Source organism: Lynx rufus, unplaced genomic scaffold (genome assembly GCF_022079265.1).
Source record: "Lynx rufus isolate CCGP_SWC_20201006 ecotype Redwood Valley unplaced genomic scaffold, mLynRuf1.p SCAF_2, whole genome shotgun sequence".
NCBI lineage: Eukaryota > Metazoa > Chordata > Mammalia > Carnivora > Felidae > Lynx > Lynx rufus.
In genome coordinates, this window is record NW_025814834.1 from 203,156,737 (window position 1) to 203,175,404 (window position 18,668).

Here is an 18,668-nt window from a genome sequence, read left to right on the forward strand (position 1 = left end):
AAATGCATCTACACAGTAGGTCCAAGGTCAGTGCCACCAAAGCAAGCTGGGACCATGTCTTCCATCTTGTGACAGCTCTTCTAAGATGTGAAGCGTCAGCTCCCCTGAGGCTGTGGACCTTGGGAGGATCTATGAATTCCAGTGAGACAGAGCATAAGGAGAATATCATTTCAGTGCTGGGCTCTAGAATTCTGTATCCTGGTTTTGAGTCCTGACTCTACCACCACTGAGTAAATTTGAGCAAATTATGTTCTCTTTCCATTCTTGGTTCCTGAATTTCTAAAATGGGGATCTGCATCATGAATTGTTAAGAGGATTAAGTGTAAAGATGAGTGACCCAAGGCTTATTTTTTTTTTTTTAAATTTTTTTTTTCAACGTTTATTTATTTTTGGGACAGAGAGAGACAGAGCATGAATGGGGGAGGGGCAGAGAGAGAGGGAGACACAGAATCGGAAACAGGCTCCAGGCTCTGAGCCATCAGCCCAGAGCCTGACGCGGGGCTCGAACTCACAGACCGCAAGATCGTGACCTGGCTGAAGTCGGACGCTTAACCGACTGCGCCACCCAGGCGCCCCCCAAGGCTTATTTAAAAGTATGTTCCTGGGGCACTGGGTGGCTCAGTTGGTTAAGCGTCCGACTCTTAATTTCCACTCAGGTCATGATGTCACGGTTCTTGAGTTTGAGCCCCATGTAGGGCTCTGCGCTGACAGCATGGAGCCTGCTTGGGGTTCTCTCTCTCCCTTTGCCCCTCTCCCCTGCTCTCCCTCAATCTCTTTCTCAAGAGTAAATAAACATTTAAAAGTAAATAAATAAAAGTATGATTCCTACTTTCTGAATATGTGAGATTTTTATAGTTATCTTCTAACTGTTGTTTTCTGGCTTAATTGCTTTGTGGTCAGAGAAAATAACCCATATGGTGTTCATCCTTCAGGATTTGTGGAAACTTGCTTTTTGGCCCAGTATAAGGTCAGTTTTGTAATTTAAATGATTTAAAAGACTATATATAAGAAGTTTTGGCTTGCTTTTTTACTCAACAACACATTATGGACTTCCTTCTAGGAGAATGCATACAGATATTTAATAGAGCCTTCCAACCCCCGCATGGGGACCAGAGCCCCTCCGCACTCGCAGAACCAGTATCTACTGGTTCTTGAGCCTGGGGCTGGTTCTGGCAGCATGAGCACATGAGACCCAACTGCTACCTTAGGCAAATAAAGAATGCAGATATATTTTGTAGAGAAGGTTCTCAGAAATTGGATCTATTTCCTCCACTCAGTTCATGTTCTCTGGTAATGACTCATTTATCCAGCAACGTTGGAGTAGGTGAATTTTTATATAATTGAAAATTATCCTGTAAGCTACAGAATATAATATTGCCTTTTTTTTTTTTTTAAGTAATCTCTACATCCAACACGGGGCTTGAACTCACAACCCCAAGATCAAGAGTTGCGTGCTCTACTGACTGAGGCAGCCAGGTACCCCTAATATTGACTATTTTGAATATCAGTCTACCAAAAAGATAATGCAGTTACTTCTTAATGTGAACCGACCTCATTTAACTTTTTAGGATGTTTTTATTAAGATAAACCAGATTATATGGTAGTAACAAGCAACCCCAAACAGCAACGAAAGTTTATTTCTTGCCCATGTTCTTGTTCTCTGTTGGTTGGCTAGAAACTCTGCCTTGTGTCTTTTTTACCCTCATAAGACACAGAGGATCTATGAATTCCAGTGAGACAGAGCATAAGGAGAATATCATTTCAGTGCTGGGCTCTAGAATTCTGTATCCTGGTTTGGGTACAGTGGGGACAGTGGAGCTGCCACTGTCTGAAAGCGTCCTTTGCTGGTTGCCATGGGCACCCATTAGCTCTTGAAGCTTCTGCCCAGAAGTGCCACTCACTATTTCCATTCACGTTTCGTTAGCCAAAACTAGTAATCCGCCCATACCTAACATCCCATACCACACCCAGAGAGCCGACCTATCTGTGACCAGGTCTAATGTGTGAGCAGTGGCGCACCCTTATCTGTAAAGATGTGGATAGCTGTTTGCACCTATCCTGTGTGGTCCCCAGCAGCTGTCCTCGTTCTTTTGGTTGCTTTTCAGAGTTTGTGTTTGTCTCCCTTGTAGTCAGACTGCCAGCCATCACTCTTCGTTGCCTTTCTTGCGCCAACCCCTCTTGAGATTTGTGACTTGTGGTCAGCCACATTATTTACAACTGTCTAAAGTAAAACTAGGTAGTCCCAGAGGGCGTTAGAGACTTCTGCAGTCAAAACGCACTGCCTTTAGCCCTTGGGCTTTATAATCCTTCCTTTGACTGCCCAGAAGGGATATCACAAGGCCTTTGGTCTTTTGTCCTGGTTTTTTGTTAGCTCCCAGGGTATCAGAAGACACCAGATAAATGGCCTTTAGATAAGTAAGATGATCCGGCATATTATTTGGCATTTGCTGGTAAATTACATGCTAGCGAATCCTTTCCAAAAGCAAAGATGTCTCAGATTTCTCTTGTGTCTTGTTTCCCATCCCGTTATTCAGCTACACCCATGGAAGCCTCCTAGTGGTGTTTTGTGAAGTCTCTGTGCAGGGCATGGTGCATCAGTGAGGAGGGAAGGGTAGTAAGCACAGACTGGAATGAGAGTCCTCATCCCTCCCGCTTCCTGGACTTGTCGGGCTGAGACTGGTCGGGCTCTGGCTGTGCCCGCAGCACAGCCCCCAGGTACATTTCTAGTATACGTCCTGACATGCTGTCTGCTTGCTCATCCTCAAGAGGACTACTAGGCTCTTGAAATGTCAGTCGATGAACTCCAACTCCATGTGTTGGCCTTGTGTGGGACTACATCTGCTCCCCTTTTCTTCTGGGACACCACTTACCCCTGGGCCTGCAAACTGACAGAGGGAGGGACAGAAGAAGCCATACTCTGTACTCAGGACCCATCCTCCTTAAGAAGCTTACTTTCTGTCCCGTCACAACCACACACAGATACCAAGTGTCCCTGGCCATTGCCGCGTAGCAAAGTAGCAGTGATGAGGTTCATCATCACAGCCTGGGTTAACGGGCCCTTCCTGTGAATCTAAGACTATGTTCAGGGCTTTACATGTGTCATCTCGCTTCTCACAGTAACCCCCTGAGGTGAGGTGCTATTGGCCTCATTTCATGTATGAGGAAACAAGAGCCTTAGAGAAGTGACTCGATCAGCAATCACAGCAAGAATTTGGCAAAGCTGGGATTTCGGCGTCACAAGCCAAGCTCCTAATCACTGAGCCGTACTGCCAGATACACATACTCAGTTTTGCACCTGCTTCTGTCTTTTTAAACTGTCAGGGTATGAAGAATGCAATTTCATGAGAAATTGAATCAAAAATATGAAACTCCACGGGGCACCTGGCTGGCTCAGTCGGTGGGGCATAGGACTCTTGATCTTGGGGTTTTGAGTTCAAGCCCCATGCTGGGTGTAGAGATTACTTAAAAATAAAATCTTGGGATGCCTGGGTGCCTCAGTCAGTTAAGTGTCTGGCTCTTGATTTTGGCTCAGGTCATGATCTCACAGTTCGTGGGTTTGAGCCCCAATTGGGTCCTGTGCTGACAGTGTGGAGACTGCTTGGGATTCTCTGTCTCCCTCTCTCTCTCTGATAAATAAATAAATAAAAATTTAAAAATCTTGGAAAAAAAACCCCAAACTCAAAAAAAAAAAGTCAAACTCCAGCAATTTCTTTTATTTTTTAATTTTTTTTCAACCTTTATTTATTTATTTGGGACAGAGAGAGACAGAGCATGAACGGGGGAGGGGCAGAGAGAGAGGGAGACACAGAATCGGAAACAGGCTCCAGGCTCTGAGCCATCAGCCCAGAGCCCGACGTGGGGCTCGAACTCACGGACCGCGAGATCGTGACCTGGCTGAAGTCGGACGCTTAACCGACTGCGCCACCCAGGCGCCCCAATCTCCAGCAATTTCTATATGACATGTATTTAGATTCCATGACATCCTCAGCATTATTTATTGAGAAATAGGTTGGGGGAGAGAAATGCCCTTCACCGAGGACTGTGGGTGGGTCAGGTGCTCAGTTAGTTTGATTTATGAGGAAAGCAGTTCAGGTGTTCAGAAGATGGTCTTTGAAATCAGACACCCCCAACCCCAGTAGCCCTGTGACTTCATGCTGTTTATTCGGTGAACTTTGTTTTCCTTGTATGTTTGCCTGTTTGCAAAATGAGAATTCTAATAGTATTTACCTCTTGGAGTTGTGGTGATAATTAAATGAAGTTAATGCATGTAAAGCGCTTAGCCCGGTATCTATACGAGGGCTTAGTGAACATGACCTATGACTGGCATTGTTTTCCTTGCTCCTCCTCACGTGTCTGTGAGGTCAGGTATCATTTGCCCTTCGCTGAGTGGACCCCAGTGGTCCTGGTCTAAGTTCTTACGCCAGCCTGGCCGGTTCCCCAGGCCCCTCCCTTGCAAGAAGCCTGCTCACTGCCACCCAGCTGCTTCCACTGTGTGAGGATCCACTGGATGAAGAGACAGTTCTGTTCTCTTTGCCCTGATTTCCCTGCTCCGCACATCAAAGCTCAAAGCCCACACTGCAGGTGTAGCCTCTCTTCACCACCAGCGAGAGTCTCCGCTCCTAGGTTCTGGTTTGGGTTTGAGTTTCACACCTGATCATCCGAGCACACAGGTCTATGCACCGGCTGTAACCCAAAGGTTTCACACCTGATCATCCGAGCACACAGGTCTATGCACCGGCTGTAACCCAAAGGTGGGCGAGTCAGAGGTCTGTGTAGAGGTTAATCGGAGGGAGGAGGACCTGGGGGTGGGGAGTTTGTGGCAGAGGCTAGTTGCAGGAATTATCGTCTGCCGTGTTGGAGGCGGGCGTGGGGGGGTTAAAGCGCCCCGTGACCTCCTCGGGAGACACTCTTCCAGCTCTCCCCCCTCACTGCCTGCTCTGATTTCCCCCCAGGTTCTCTTGTGTCCTCCCACCGGCCGGTTGCCAGGACCTTTGAGGCTAGTCTCCCGGCCGCTCACCCCTGGACTCATTTTTACAGTCTCCTGGACTCCAGTCCCTTTCCCCCTGCGTCCTGTTGCCAGATCCGCCGACAACACTACTTTTGTTTCAAAACGCCAACCTGGCAAGGGGGTCTGATGGGAAGAGGACCAAACTGCTTGTTTGGAGCCCAGGGTTTTTGTCTCGGCTCTCAGTCACCGTCTCTCTTGTCACCGTCTTTCTTGCTCAGCGCCTTTCCTCTTGTGAGTTCAGTTTCCCTGCCTGTAAATTGGGATGCGGGGTGGTGGGTGTTGACTTGGCTGATCCCTGAGGCCCGTGCAGTTGTGCTGTTTCCTGGCTCCGTCACGGAGTGGATTTTCCTGTGGGATGACATCTCACCCCCTCATCGCGCCTGGTCCTGCCCTGCCCCTCCTGTCCTCTGCTTCTTACCACGCACTTTTCCCACAGTCCCCCTCAAGTGTGTGCCCACCCATTCCCCAGACGAACACGCATGCCCTTTCTCACGATGTTTTCTTCCCAGTCTCCTCCCTGTACATCCAAGTACTGCTAATCTTTCAGGCCCCATTTGAGCTCCTGCTCTTCTGTGAAAGCCTTCCTGCTTAGACTCACCTAACGTTTGATCTCTTGGCCTCCTGCTCCCCAAGAGAAACACACCCGTGCCATATTTAGTATTGCAGTTAATGACGTTATTCCAGGAGTAGGACCCATCTGTTGCGCAGGACAAGCATCCTCCTGTTGACTGACATGGGGAGCAGGGATCACCGTCCCCTCCCCTCTTGTCCCCCTGATCAGCAGGCTGCTTGTTTCCCAGGCAGACTTGGGAACAGCTGGTGTTCACCCAGCCCTCCGATGCCTCCAGCTGCCCCTGCTTCCTTTTCTTGGGGTTTTCCCAGATCCCAAGTGTGGGGCCCGGGGCAGACCCAGTGGCACTGCGGCCGAGGGCAGCTGGAGCGAAAGGAGATCTGGAGATACTTGGACACGTAGCGTTTGAGAGTTAGAAGGAGGGCAACGCTGAGCACAAATCATACCGATACTGAAAATGAGGGAAAGTTTGCCAGCTTATTTTTCCCATCTTGCTTTCACCTAAAAAAAGAAGCTGCTCAGAAACACAGTCCTCCTCAGCCTGCTAAGCCAGATGGTCCCTAGATGCACAGCCTGCCAAGAGTGCGTGCATAATTCTTCATTTTCATGGTGTCACATCCAGGTCTGAATCCAGACACTGACACTTTCTTACCATTTGATCTGGAGCCAGTGAACCCTCCCGAGCCTTTATTTTCCTATAAAATGGGGTCATTAATGTCTGCCTTGCCCACCTCAAGATTCGGGGCGGTGGGGGGAGGGGTTCAATATAAGACATAGGGCACTTTGTAATTTACAAGACACTAGACAAATATATGTTGCTATTAATAACAAAAGTGCCATATTTTGTTTTTTGCCAGTGTGCTGCTATATAATGAGCACGTATTTTGTGCCAGATTCTGTGCTAAGTGTTTTACATACATTGTATCGTTTAATCCTAACACCATCCCTGTAAGGTATTACGTGTATCCCCATCCAACTGATCAGGAAAAGGAGGTTCAGGAAGGTGTACTAGCTCGGCCACAGTCACCCAGCAGGTAAGTAAGTCCTGGGGTCAGGGTCGGAACCTAAACTGTTGGGTTCCAAAGTCAGTGCTGTCAGTTTCTGTTCATCCCTACCTCACAAAGAGAAAGTTCTGTACTACCCTATATAGGTTAAAATAAGCCATGATTTGATCTCCAGTAAATGCCCTGAACAGTTGGGTCATACAAAGACTGATTTTGGGGGAAGGTCCAACTGAGTCCTGATGGTACACCTTTTCTAGCAGTAGAGATCCATCATCTCTCCACCTCATATAAAGTTAACAGTTCAGAGAACAAACCCATTAGTTCTGTACTCTATAAACCATGAAGCCAACCAATTGGCAGAAAGAAAATTTCTAATCTCTAACTTACATACTGTAGATCAGTGAGTGTCAGCTCTAGATGTACATCAGAATCACTTTAGAACTGCATAAAAATACAGATGCCCTGGCCATGTCTCCAGAGACCCAGAGAAGCTGATCAGCAGGTATAGGGTGGGCTCCAGGTGTGTGTGTGTGTGTGTGTGTGTGTGTGTGTGTGTGTGCGCGCGCGCTAGCTGTGATAAGCTCCAAGGGTATTCCTGATATGCAGCCTAGTTTGAGAACCCCTGTTACGGCTTAACACTATTAGCCTATCTTTCACTTTGTTCTGGAACAAGAGTAATTACTAGCTGAAAATATAGAATCATTAAATTTTAGAACTGGAAGAACCTTTAAATCTTTTGGTGCATGAGGAAACCAAAGCTCAGGGAAGTTCAGCACGTAGTTGGAAGATTTGAATTAATATCCAGATCTGAATTCTAATGTAGTGCTTTAGATGCCTCCATACATGCCAGAGTTTTATTGGATTATTAAGAAAATCTTCCGGGGCACTTGCGTGGCTCAGTCGGTTGAGCGTCTGACTTTTGGTTTTGGCTCAGGTCATGGTCTCATGGTTTGTGGGATCGAGCCCCGCAGCAGGACCGCTGTTCCACTCACAGCTCATGGAGCCTGCTTGGGATTCTGTCTCCCTCTCTCTCTCTGCCCCTTCCCTACTGGTGCTTTCTCTCTCTAAATAAATAAATACAAATAAATTAAACATTTAAACTGGCAATAAATTAAGTTTTGAAGAGAAAGAAAGAAAGAAAGAAAGAAAGAAAGAAAGAAAGGAGAAAGAGAAAGGAAGAAAGAAAAAAGAGAAGAAAGAAAATCCTCAGGACCCACTCACCATGACATCCATGATTTCCAGAAGTCATACCTTGGATTTTTTGTGTGGGGAAGAAGCATGGCTGAAAGGTCTATGAGAGTCAACTCAGATAGCCTTTCTCACATGTGTTCATTCACGCTACAATCACTTACACGGCTGTACATGGTTGTCTGTGTCCTCGTGGGACTGAATCTAGAGGGTAAGAACGTCAAGTCAGCAGTTAGGCCCTGTGTCACGAGTGCTATAATAGGGGAGATCTAAGGCTCAGAGCAGCACAGGATGATTAGTTCAACCTCAGCAGCGGAGAAAAGCTACAAAACCCTCGCAGAGTATCATTTACTTGAGCTTGGTATTTGTATTAGTTATCTATTGCTGCATTATAACCCCAAATTTAGCAGCTTTGCACAGCAAACGTTATCTCACACTTGACGGCTCAGGAATTCTGGAACTGCTTAGCTGGGTGGTTCTGGCTTAAGATCTCTCGTAAGGTTGCAGTCAAGATGTCAGCTGGGATTACAGTCATCTGAAGGCTTGACTAAGACTGGAGAATCCATTTACAAGCCGGCTCACTCACATGGCTGTTGGCAGGAGTCCTCACCTCCTGGAGCTCTCCATGGGGCTGCTGCTCAAGACATGGCAGCTGGCTTCTCCCAAAGTGAGTGATCCAAGAGAGAGTAAGATGGCAGCCACAATGTCTGTTATGTCCCATCCTTAGAAGTCCTACTCCATCGTATCCACAGTATCACATGACACAGGCCAGGCCTATTCGGTGTGGGAGGGGACCTACAAGGGTGTAAACACCAGGAGGTGGTCATCTTGGAGGCCAACCACCACAGTATTGAAGATGAATGGGATCTTCCAGATGGGCAAGGGAGAAGGCCTTCCAAGCACAAGAAGTAACATGCAAAGGCACAGAAATATAAATAGCAAGGCTTAGCATATGCAGGACATTGTAACTGGTTTGAAAAAAATAGGTGAGAAATGGAGATAAAGGGGAGCTTACTGAAGAAATCAAGGCCTTCTATGTCAAGGGAAGGAGTTAGGCCCTTATCCTCTCTAACTATCCAAAATTAAACAGAAACATCTAAACTTTAGCAGCCCCAAGTAAGTTCCCATCAACCTAAATTGCCTATTTATAAATTTCCAAACCGAATGTTGATGCCAACATTCTTACATTAACATAATCACTCTGGAGAGGCTTCCCCCCCCCCCCCCCGCTTCACACTTTCGTATGTGCATTTCTCTATTTCTGCATGGTCCTCCCATCCAACAGGAGAGTATTAATTAGGAGCATGGCCTTCTGAGTCAGCTGGACCTCTGAATTTGAGTCCTGATGTCATCACTTATTACCTTGTCGGGTGATGGAACCTCTCAGGGCTTCAGCTAACTCATCTGAAAAATGCAATCATATCTACCTCAGAAGATGCTCGAGGATAGCAAATGAGATCATGCATGCCAAGACCTCTCCTCAGTGCCTGGCACATAGTGCTCAATAAATGTTTATTATTATCCAGCATTCCAAATGACATTTTTAAAAGTTTATTTATTTATTTTGAGTGGGGGTGGGGGCACGGAGAGAACAAGAGAGAATCCCAAGCAGGCTGCGCACTCAGCACAGAGCCCAGTGCAGGGCTCGAACCCATGAACTGGGGGATAATGACCTGAGCCGAAGTCAAGAGTCAGATGCTCAACCAACTGAGCCATCCTGGCGCCTCTACAAATGACATTAAAATTTTTTGTTATGTTTTTATTTATTTTTGAGAGACAGAGAGAGACAGAGACACAGCATGATTGGGGGAGGAGCAGAGAGAGGGAGACACAGAACTGGAAGCAAGCTCCAGGTTCTGAGCTGTCAGCACAGAACCCAACGCAGGGCTCGAACTCGTGAACTGTGAGATCATTACCTGAGCCGAAGTCGGACGCTTAACTGAGCCACCCAGGCACCCCTGAAATGACATTTTAATATTCTGTTGCATCAACCGGCACCCTTTTGTTTGGGTCTGCTTAGCAGTTGCCCCCCATTGCCAGGGTTTTGAGCCATTTTTAGTTGTTTTTAGCTATAATAGTTTACATTTCTTTGTTTAAATTGGTGGGGTTTCTCTTTAAAGTTCTTTCCTTGATATTGTTTTTATTCTTTCTTTCTTTCTTTCTTTCTTTCTTTCTTTCTTTCTTTCTTTCTTTCTTTTTCTTTTACAAATTCTTGTGTCGAGGGCTGACTTTCGATAGATCACAGCAAGGTCCCTCATATTTTAGATGTAGAAGTTGAAGATTGGAAAGATGAAGTAACTTGTCATACAAAGATCTTCCTGCTTGTTAGCGTCAGAGCCAGGAGCAGGGCCAGTCCCAGACACCCTGAGGCTTACTTACCCTTGTGTTCTTTCTCCCCTGCCACCCAGACCGCATAGTCCCTGGAGACTTGAAGACAGGCCCTTCTTGCCTTCTCTTCTCCAGGCTGGGTGATTTGGCTCTCCCAGTGTGCCCTCTGACATCTCCTCTCCCACCCTTTCATCATCCTAGAGGCCCCTCATCAATCCACTATAATTGGAGCAGCATCCCTGCTGGTCCCCTGAGGCATGGGAGCAGACGATGACTAATGCTTTGGAGACCAGGACTCATCTCTTGGTGCCTCTGGATCTCTGTTGGTTGATGGTGTGCATTCAGATGGGGATGGGGATCCTGTCTGACTCATACCCCTCCCTCCTACCTGGAGCACTGTCTGATTTCATCACATCCACCTTTCCAGAACAGGTGGAGGGACCAGAGAGACCATTCTCTAACTTACCCCCTGGTATGTACAAAATGAGGAAACAGGCTCAGTGACACAGGTTGATCGGTAGCGGATCTGGGACTGGGACCCAAGCCAGGACACTTCCAGTGTGATGTTGGGGAGAGGGCTTTGGAGCCAGGCAGGCCTGGGCATGAAACCCAACTGGGTGAACTTGGGCAAGAGAGTTAAATGATGGCCAATTTCCTCTTCCGTAAAATGGCAATACCCAGCTCAGGGATGGGATAAGGAGTGAGTGAGATAACTGATGTAGAGTACGGAGCACTGTGTGCAATAAATGGTAGGTAGTCAGTAGGGCACAGTGCAGTTAAGAGTCTGGGCTTTGGAATCAGAGAAACTATTCAAATCCTAGACACCCATTCGCGAGTTGAGCTGTGTGATCTTGGACGACTTATTTAACAAGAACTAACATTAAATTTACTTGTTGCAGGCATTATGCCAAGTGCCTTAGAGATATTATCTCATGTGATGTTCACAACAATTTTATGAGATGGGTCCCATCAGTATCCTGTTTTTGTGACCGAAGATACTGAGGCATGAATCAATTTAGTAATTTTACCTCACCGTCCTGTATTTTCTGATTATTCTCTAGTTTAAGTTCTTTCCTGCCAAACACACCCATCTTCTTCCCTCAGTGCTGAAGAATTCTCTCCCGCTTTTGAGCTTTGGGACACGCCACAGTCTCTTAAAAACCCTCTCCCCTCTTCATCAAGTTCCGTTCCTTCCCTCTGTTCCCGTGTTGCTGGTGACTCTCCCCCGCTACAAAACCCACCCTGCAAGCCGCCCTCAGGCTGCTCCAACATCCCCTCTGCTCAGTCAGCTGTCAGCGCCTGGGATCGATTCCGCAGGGTTGTTAAGTGCTCGTTGTACACACTGGTCCCCCTTCACACAAAGGACTTCACGAAGGACGAGCGTCCCCAGCAATTCAATTCAACCAACATCACACCTGCTTGTGTCACTGCTGGACCACGTGTTGGGTACTGTCCTGAATGTTAAACCAGGCTGACAAATCACATACTGCTCACCCCTGCTCTATAAAAATGAAATTCAGATTTCACACCCAAAATGCAGAAGTCTGAAAATATGCATAAATGTGGAATTTGGGCCAATACTCATTGGGAACACCAGTAAGTTGGTGCAACCACTTTAGAAATACTGTACAGAAGGGCACCTGCGGGGCTTAGTCGGTGGAGCATTGGACTTCAGCTCAGGTCATGAGCTCACGGTTCGTGGGTTTGAGCCCCACATCGGGCTCTGTGCTGACCGCGGGGAGCCTGCTTGGGATTCTGTCTCCCTCTCTCTCTGGCCCTCCCCTGCTCATGCTCTCTCTCTCAAAAATAAATAAACATTAAAAAAATACTGTACAGAGTCAGAGATGCACCTACAATCAGCAAGTCTGCTCAGGTCATGATCTCACGGCTCATGGGTTCGAACCCCATGTTGGGCTCTGTGCTGACAGCTTGGAGCTTGAAGCCTGTTTCAGATTTTGTGTCTGCCTCTCTCTCTGCCCCTCCCCCATTCACGCTCTGTCTCACTCTCTCAAAAAAAAATTAATAAATAAACAAAAAAAATTTTTAAATATATATATCATATGTACAACTCTGTATCTCATAAGCATTTTCCCATATGAAAAACTCTTTGTAAACACTTTATAATACTTACATATTCACCATTTTATTTATTTATTTATTTTGAGCCTAACCCATGGCTTGAGCTCACAACCCTGAGATCAAGAATCAGATGCTTGGGGCTCCCAGATATCTCAGTCGGTTGGGTGTCAGACTTCAGCGCAGGTCATGACCTCACAGTCTGTGGGTTCGAGCCCACATTGGGTTCTGTTGCTGACAGCTCAGAGCCTGGACCCTGCTTCCTATGCTGTGTCTCCCTCTCTTTCTGCCCCTACCCCGCCCACTCTCTCTCTCTCTCTTAAAAATAAACATTAAAAAAAGAAAAAAAGAATCAGATGCTTAACTAACTGAGCCACCCAAGTACCCCTTGTATTCACCATTTTAAATGACTGAATAATATTTTATCCTATGACTATACCACAGGTTATGTGAACAGTCTCCTGATGTTGGGTGCTGAACTTACTTTTACTTTTTGTTACTGTAAAAATTAACATTATTCCTTGTGACAAAACTGTTTTGTCTTGGCTATGGGAGTGGCTCCACAATCTACATGTGATAAAGTTACATAGAACGAAATACACACACCCAAATGAGTGCATGTAAAATAGTGAAATCTGAATAAGGTGAGGATTGCATGAATGCCAGCATCTTGACCCATGATTATATGAGTTTTTTTTTTTTTCAACGTTTATTTATTTTTGGGACAGAGAGAGACAGAGCATGAACGGGGGAGGGGCAGAGAGAGAAGGAGACACAGAATCGGAAACAGGCTCCAGGCTCCGAGCCATCAGCCCAGAGCCTGACGCGGGGCTCGAACTCACGGACCGCGAGATCGTGACCTGGCTGAAGTCAGACGCTTAACCGACTGCGCCACCCAGGCGCCCCTATATGAGCTTTTTTATTGCCATAGATCGAACGTGTCCCCTCAAAATTCGTATACTGAAACTTAATCTCCAGTGTGATGGTGTTAGAAGGTGAGGCCTTTGTAAGGTGATTAGATCAGGAGGGTGGAGCCCTTGTGAATGGGGTTAGAGAGAGATACCAGAGTTCCTTCACCCGTTCTGCCATGTCTCTGCCATGTCGAGGATACAGCGTCAAGGCAACCACCTCTGAACCAGGGAAAGGGCCCCCACCACACCTGTAACCTGCCGGCGCCTTCAGCTTGGACTTCCCAGCCTTAGAATTGGGAGGAATAAATGTTTTTTAAACGACCCCATCTATGGTGTTTTTGTTATAGCGGCCTGAACAGACGGAGACAGTTACCGTTGGGGAAAACTAGGTGAAGGGAATAGAGACTCTCTCAATATTATTTCTTATAACTGCCTGCTAATCTAAAAATTAATTCAAGAGAAAAGGTTTTAGGGGCGCCTGGCTGGCTCAATCAGTAGAGCGTGTGACTCTGGATCTCAGGGTTTGTAAGTTCAAACCCCATGCTGGATGTAGAGATTACTTTAAGAAAAGTAAAGAAAAAAGAGAAGAAAAGAAAAGAGAAAAGAAAAAAGAAAAGGAGAAGCTTTTAGGAATCCACTGTAGTGGACATCTTCTTTGTGTGCATATATACATCTCAACTTCTAATTATTTCCTGTGGGTAGATTCCTATGAGAGAAATTACCAAATTTGAAAACTTGGTCGAAGATACGAACTCTCAGTCCCAGGACATAGAAGACCTATCTGCATGTCCGCAGAGGAGGAGGGGTTAGCCATACTCACAGACTGTTCTATAAACCCAGAATGCTAGTTCACTACTTACAATGAAAAGTGTGAGCGGAGGGGACCAGACTCCCTGTCATTGGGCCAGGGCTTTTGCTGCCTGTAGACCCTCCACCGGCAGAGCCAGGGGAGTTAGGTGACATGATTCAAATGTTAAAGATATCAAGCTAAGGCTTACTACACACACCTCAGAAATAGGGCTGAACCATTGCTACCAGCGATGGACAAATGGGTTCTTGGGCCAGGGGAACCCCTCCCTTAGCAGTGCTTGAATGGGGACAGGCTATATTTGCCTTCTGTGCTCCTAAGGTTGATTAACCCCTGTTCCAATTAGCACATTGTTTCTTTAGGCGTATGATTCTATTCTAGCGAGTTACAGCCAAATCTTGTTGACCCCAGAGCCCTTCTGTCTCATTAAGGCACTTGTTCATAACCCCTTGTTCAGTAGACCTGGAAGCCTCCGGAAGGCTCTGGAAGGCTCCTATCCCCAGTGAAATTGCATGCAAAATTTTGAGTGTATGGTCAAATGTGCATTTTTCTGGAGAGAGAGTTCGTTACATTTATCAGATTTTCAGAAAAGGATATCAGCTTAATAGTGAACATCACATGGCCCCCATGTTCTAGGCCTTGTACTCAGGGTTTTACATAATCTCATGTTATCCCCACTGAGTCCAAAAATTTGTCTCAAGTTACCAGTCTGGGCATGCTAAGGAACCTCTGTTTTCAAGTGACTTTGTATATCTTTTCTCTGGTACAGTCGCTATCTGTCCTACAGGGAAGTCTTATCCACCCCCCACCCCCACCCCCACCTTTTTTATCTTCCTAAATGAAGAAAAAGTTATTGGCAACAAGCACACCCACGATCCATGCCAGACAACGCTGTGGAACAGCTTTGTTGATTCTTCCTGGAGACTGAGCACCACTGTCTGTGTCAGCATCTCTAGTTACCTGTTTTATTTTCTTATTCACCGATCCCTGTGTGCACTCGAATTAACTTGTGAGCTAGCACCTCACATCTACATCTCACCCCCCTTGCCACCTTGAATGCCATCTTCCGCTCCCCTTCCTTCCAAACGGCAGTCCCTCTGTCCATTTACTCTCCCTTTTACTCCATCAGAGTCTAGAACACTTAGGTTTTCTAAAGGATCATCGGGTTGCTTTTTATCAAAAGCAGTATGCATTTCGATGCTAGCTTTCCAACAGAAAGTCAGGCAAGAGGCTTTTCAACATTCACTTATACACTGAATATTCATTAATTCAGATACTGTTTGTTCTAGGCACTACGGATATGGATAAAAATCTTGGCTTTCGCCAAGCCTAGTTTTCAGGGGAAGAGCACGGACTAAAACAAATAAACAACTGAAGATATAGTAAGTCAGATGTTTTTTGGGTTTTTTTTTTTTGCCTTTTTTTAAAGACGGAGAGAGTGGGGGAAGGGCAGAGAGAGAGAGGGAGAGGGAGGATCCCAAGCAGGCTCCATGCCATCAGCACAGAGCCCCACACGGGGCTCCATGTTACAAACCATGAGATCATGACGTGAGCCGAAATCAAGAGTCAGACGCTCAACCGACTGAGCCACCCAGGCACCCCAGGTCAGATGCTTTTAAGGGCTGAGAAGAGAAATAAAATAGGGGCAGGGCCTAGAGAGTGCCAGGGACAAGGCACTGCATGTTTACTTGGGGTACTCAGGGAAGGCCTCATTGAGAAGTGACAAGCAAGCAAAGGCCTCTGTGGTGTAGTAGACAAATATGGGTTTAGGGGTCAGACAGGCCTAAGTTCAAATAATGACTCTATACTTCTAAATGTGTGACCTTGGTCTAGACCTTAGCTTGGGCTTTAGTTTCTTCATATATAGCATTCAGATACTTACGTCTGCTCCGTGAGAATGCCGTGAGATTGGAGCAAAATAAGGTATATAAAATGTCTAGCACCAAATACATGAATGGGAACCACGGTCATAGCTTTTGCTACATGACCTTGAGGGCCCATCCAGTCAGGGGTTCCTTTAGTTTTGGGGGGTCTTACTTGGGTCCAGAGTCCCAAGGCAGGGGCTGGAGACTCCTCCCTCCCTGAGTCCAGCACCAAGATGAGGTCTGAACCTTCTCTTGTGATGATTTAGATGCAAATCCCGCCACAACAATAATGTGAACACTCCTCTCTGAAAAGAGAGGCTTTTTGTTCTCAAGGAAGACCCTCTCTCTTCCCTGCCTGACAAGGGTGTGGTCTGCAGTCCTTTCCCGGATTGCAAAAACCTCCAATGATTCGACACCCTAGATCTATTTTCATCTCTCTACCACTTGTTTAAAATAAGGAGCTCATTGCTATTCTGCCCACGGCTGCGTCTAAATCATAACTGGGCTGGGAGTTGAATACATTTTTCTCTCTTCTGCTAAATACGACTTTTATCTTTCCGAGCCCACAAGCCCTCAGATGACAGTGTCTGCTTCAGCAGTCCAGGCGTGGGCCCCGGGGAAACACACAGGTGAGGGACCCCACCACCACCACCCCAGCTCACAGCGAGCTTCCCTCCCCATGACCTGTTTGTCTCCCACTGCAAAGTCTCCCGCACCTGGAGCTAGCCAAAGCCACCTTCCAAGCTGTCACCTCCTCCTGTTTTCACCGTCCTTCGTTCCTTGGTGGGGGCGGAGGCTTTGTGAGCCTTTGAGTCTCCAAGTCTGTCCTGTGAAGGCTTGAGACTCGGCACCCTCAGGACTTCTGTCTCCCTTTTTTCTGACTCCTGTTGTATAGGAGGGAGAAGCTGAGCAACATGAGGAAGTTATGGAACTCCAAAACGCAATTTCATAAACATAATTTAAAAGAGATTTTTGACTCCGAAAAGAAATGATGTCATGCTCTAAATTCAGCCTGAAACTCGTGCTTTTTCATCTCTAATCTCTCCCCATCTAAGTCTTAACTCCTCCCGCATACCTCCTTTCCCTTTAGCATTATTACCATCATCTTATAGACCATCAAATCAGCCCCACTGGGGAGGGAGGTGAGTGGCTTGGACCAGATTAGGATGTGAGGCTCCCCTGAGGGCAGATGAGCCTGAAGTGTCCCTCGACTGCCTCATTATTTTAATCATTATGAATTTTTCCTTTTCAGTTAGCCCCCGTGCACTTGTGATAAACCCTTGCCCCCACCACTGCAGACATCAAGAAAAAGAGTAAGTGTCCCTTTCTGTTGCTGGGGAGACTGAGAGTACCTGGGACCCCAGAGAGTCAGGAATACAAGATAGAGAATCAGAGCCAGCCTCTGCCTTAGCTGCAGAAATGGCCCTCTGAGAAAAAGGGTTTTTCCAGCAGTGGAGGTGGAGGGTGACGAGCCTATGACAAAATGGCAAGAGAACAGCCTCTGAAGCTAGTCCGCCTCTCTTCAATCCTGAGTCTGCTATTTACTGGCTGTGTTACCCTGGACAAGTTACTTCACCTTTCTGAGCCTCAGCTTCCCCATCTGTAAATGGGAATAATAATATTTCTCCCTGGAGATGTTGTTGTAAGGATCACGTGAGATGATACATTAAAAAGTGCCTAGCACAGCGTGTGACAAATGGTAGCTGTAATCACCAAATGCCCACAGTGTGCGGACCCTGTGCCGGTCACCGGAAATGCTTACGTGAATACGGCAGATATTTCGTCTTTGGGGAGTTGATTGTCCTGTGGATAGAACAGGCGAGCTAATGTTTACCGCACAGCACGATGGGAGTGGCGCTGTCTGCAGCGGTGAATAGAGCTCCCCCGTGTCTGCAGGTGACATTACTTGTGTGAGAGCAGAAACTGAACCCATAACCTTACTAATGGAAATGGAAAAAAAGTAATGATAATAGCAAGTAGCAACTGGCCATTTCCAGGCAGAGGGTTTAAAATCACAGTCACAGTAGCCAGTGACTTCTTTGTCTCCTCTGCAAGTCTTTACAATATCTGGTGATGAATAACTGAAGAGGTGAGTGTGGCTTTTCTAGGGCCTTAATAAAAGTAACTGTCCCTAAGGCCCCGTGCATACCAGCTCCTACTCCGATGAAGCCCGGCAGAGCCAGAACTGGTATGGGCTCCCCACCCACCTTTTAGAGGGGAAAACAAGTAACAAAATGGCCAAAGCGTGCTTTGGAAAGAGGCTGCTGGCTAGAACCCAGTGAATCTAGTAAGCAGATCACCAGGGTGCCTGGCTGGCTTCGTCCACGGAGGATGTGACTCTCAATCTCGGGGTGACTCTCGATCTCGGGGTTGTGAGTTCCAGCCCTGTGGTGGGTATGGCAATTACTTAAAAATAACTAAATAAAGTGATCTCAAAATAAGCAGGTCATTTGTATGAGGTCAAGGAATTTAGGAAAATGCCTTTTTGCAGGTTTAGGTTAAAGTGGAACCCTCTACTCTGTCCTTCCATCAATTGACTGTAGGACATGGCAGGAGAGGTGGGAATGATATGACAGAAGGCAGTTTGCCCTGTCGCTGTGCCAGTGACCTCCACCCATACATAGAACTCCATCTGAGGGAATGTCCTTGCATGGGTTCAGACTTGAGGCCTTGTCCACCCTTCTTTGCCATGTTATTTTTGTCTTTCCCCCTCACATGGGTATGATACCTCAACAGAGTATAAATTCTCTTCAGTTCTGGAAACACACAGATTCTACAATAGCCCTGTGAAGCTAGCACCTGTCAAACGAGGGGCGCCTGGGTGGCTCAGTCGGTTGAGTGTCCGAGTTCGGTTCAGGTCATGATCTCATGGTTTGTGGGTTTAAGCCCCACGTTGGGCTCTGTGCTGT

The 18,668-nt window shown here is 46.7% G+C and overlaps 1 long non-coding RNA gene across 2 annotated transcripts; it reads left to right on the forward strand.

Moving 5' to 3' along the window:
• Positions 1-748: 748 nt before the first annotated feature.
• LOC124515020 (uncharacterized) lies at positions 749-6,427 on the forward strand. 2 transcript variants are annotated; one of them, XR_006962720.1, is made up of 3 exons: positions 749-2,715; positions 4,366-4,778; positions 4,953-6,427. It is a non-coding gene; the product is annotated as an uncharacterized LOC124515020 (long non-coding RNA). The 2 variants fall into 2 exon arrangements; XR_006962719.1 differs by having other exon boundaries at positions 4,366-4,751; positions 4,953-6,426.
• The last annotated feature ends 12,241 nt before the right edge of the window (positions 6,428-18,668 follow it).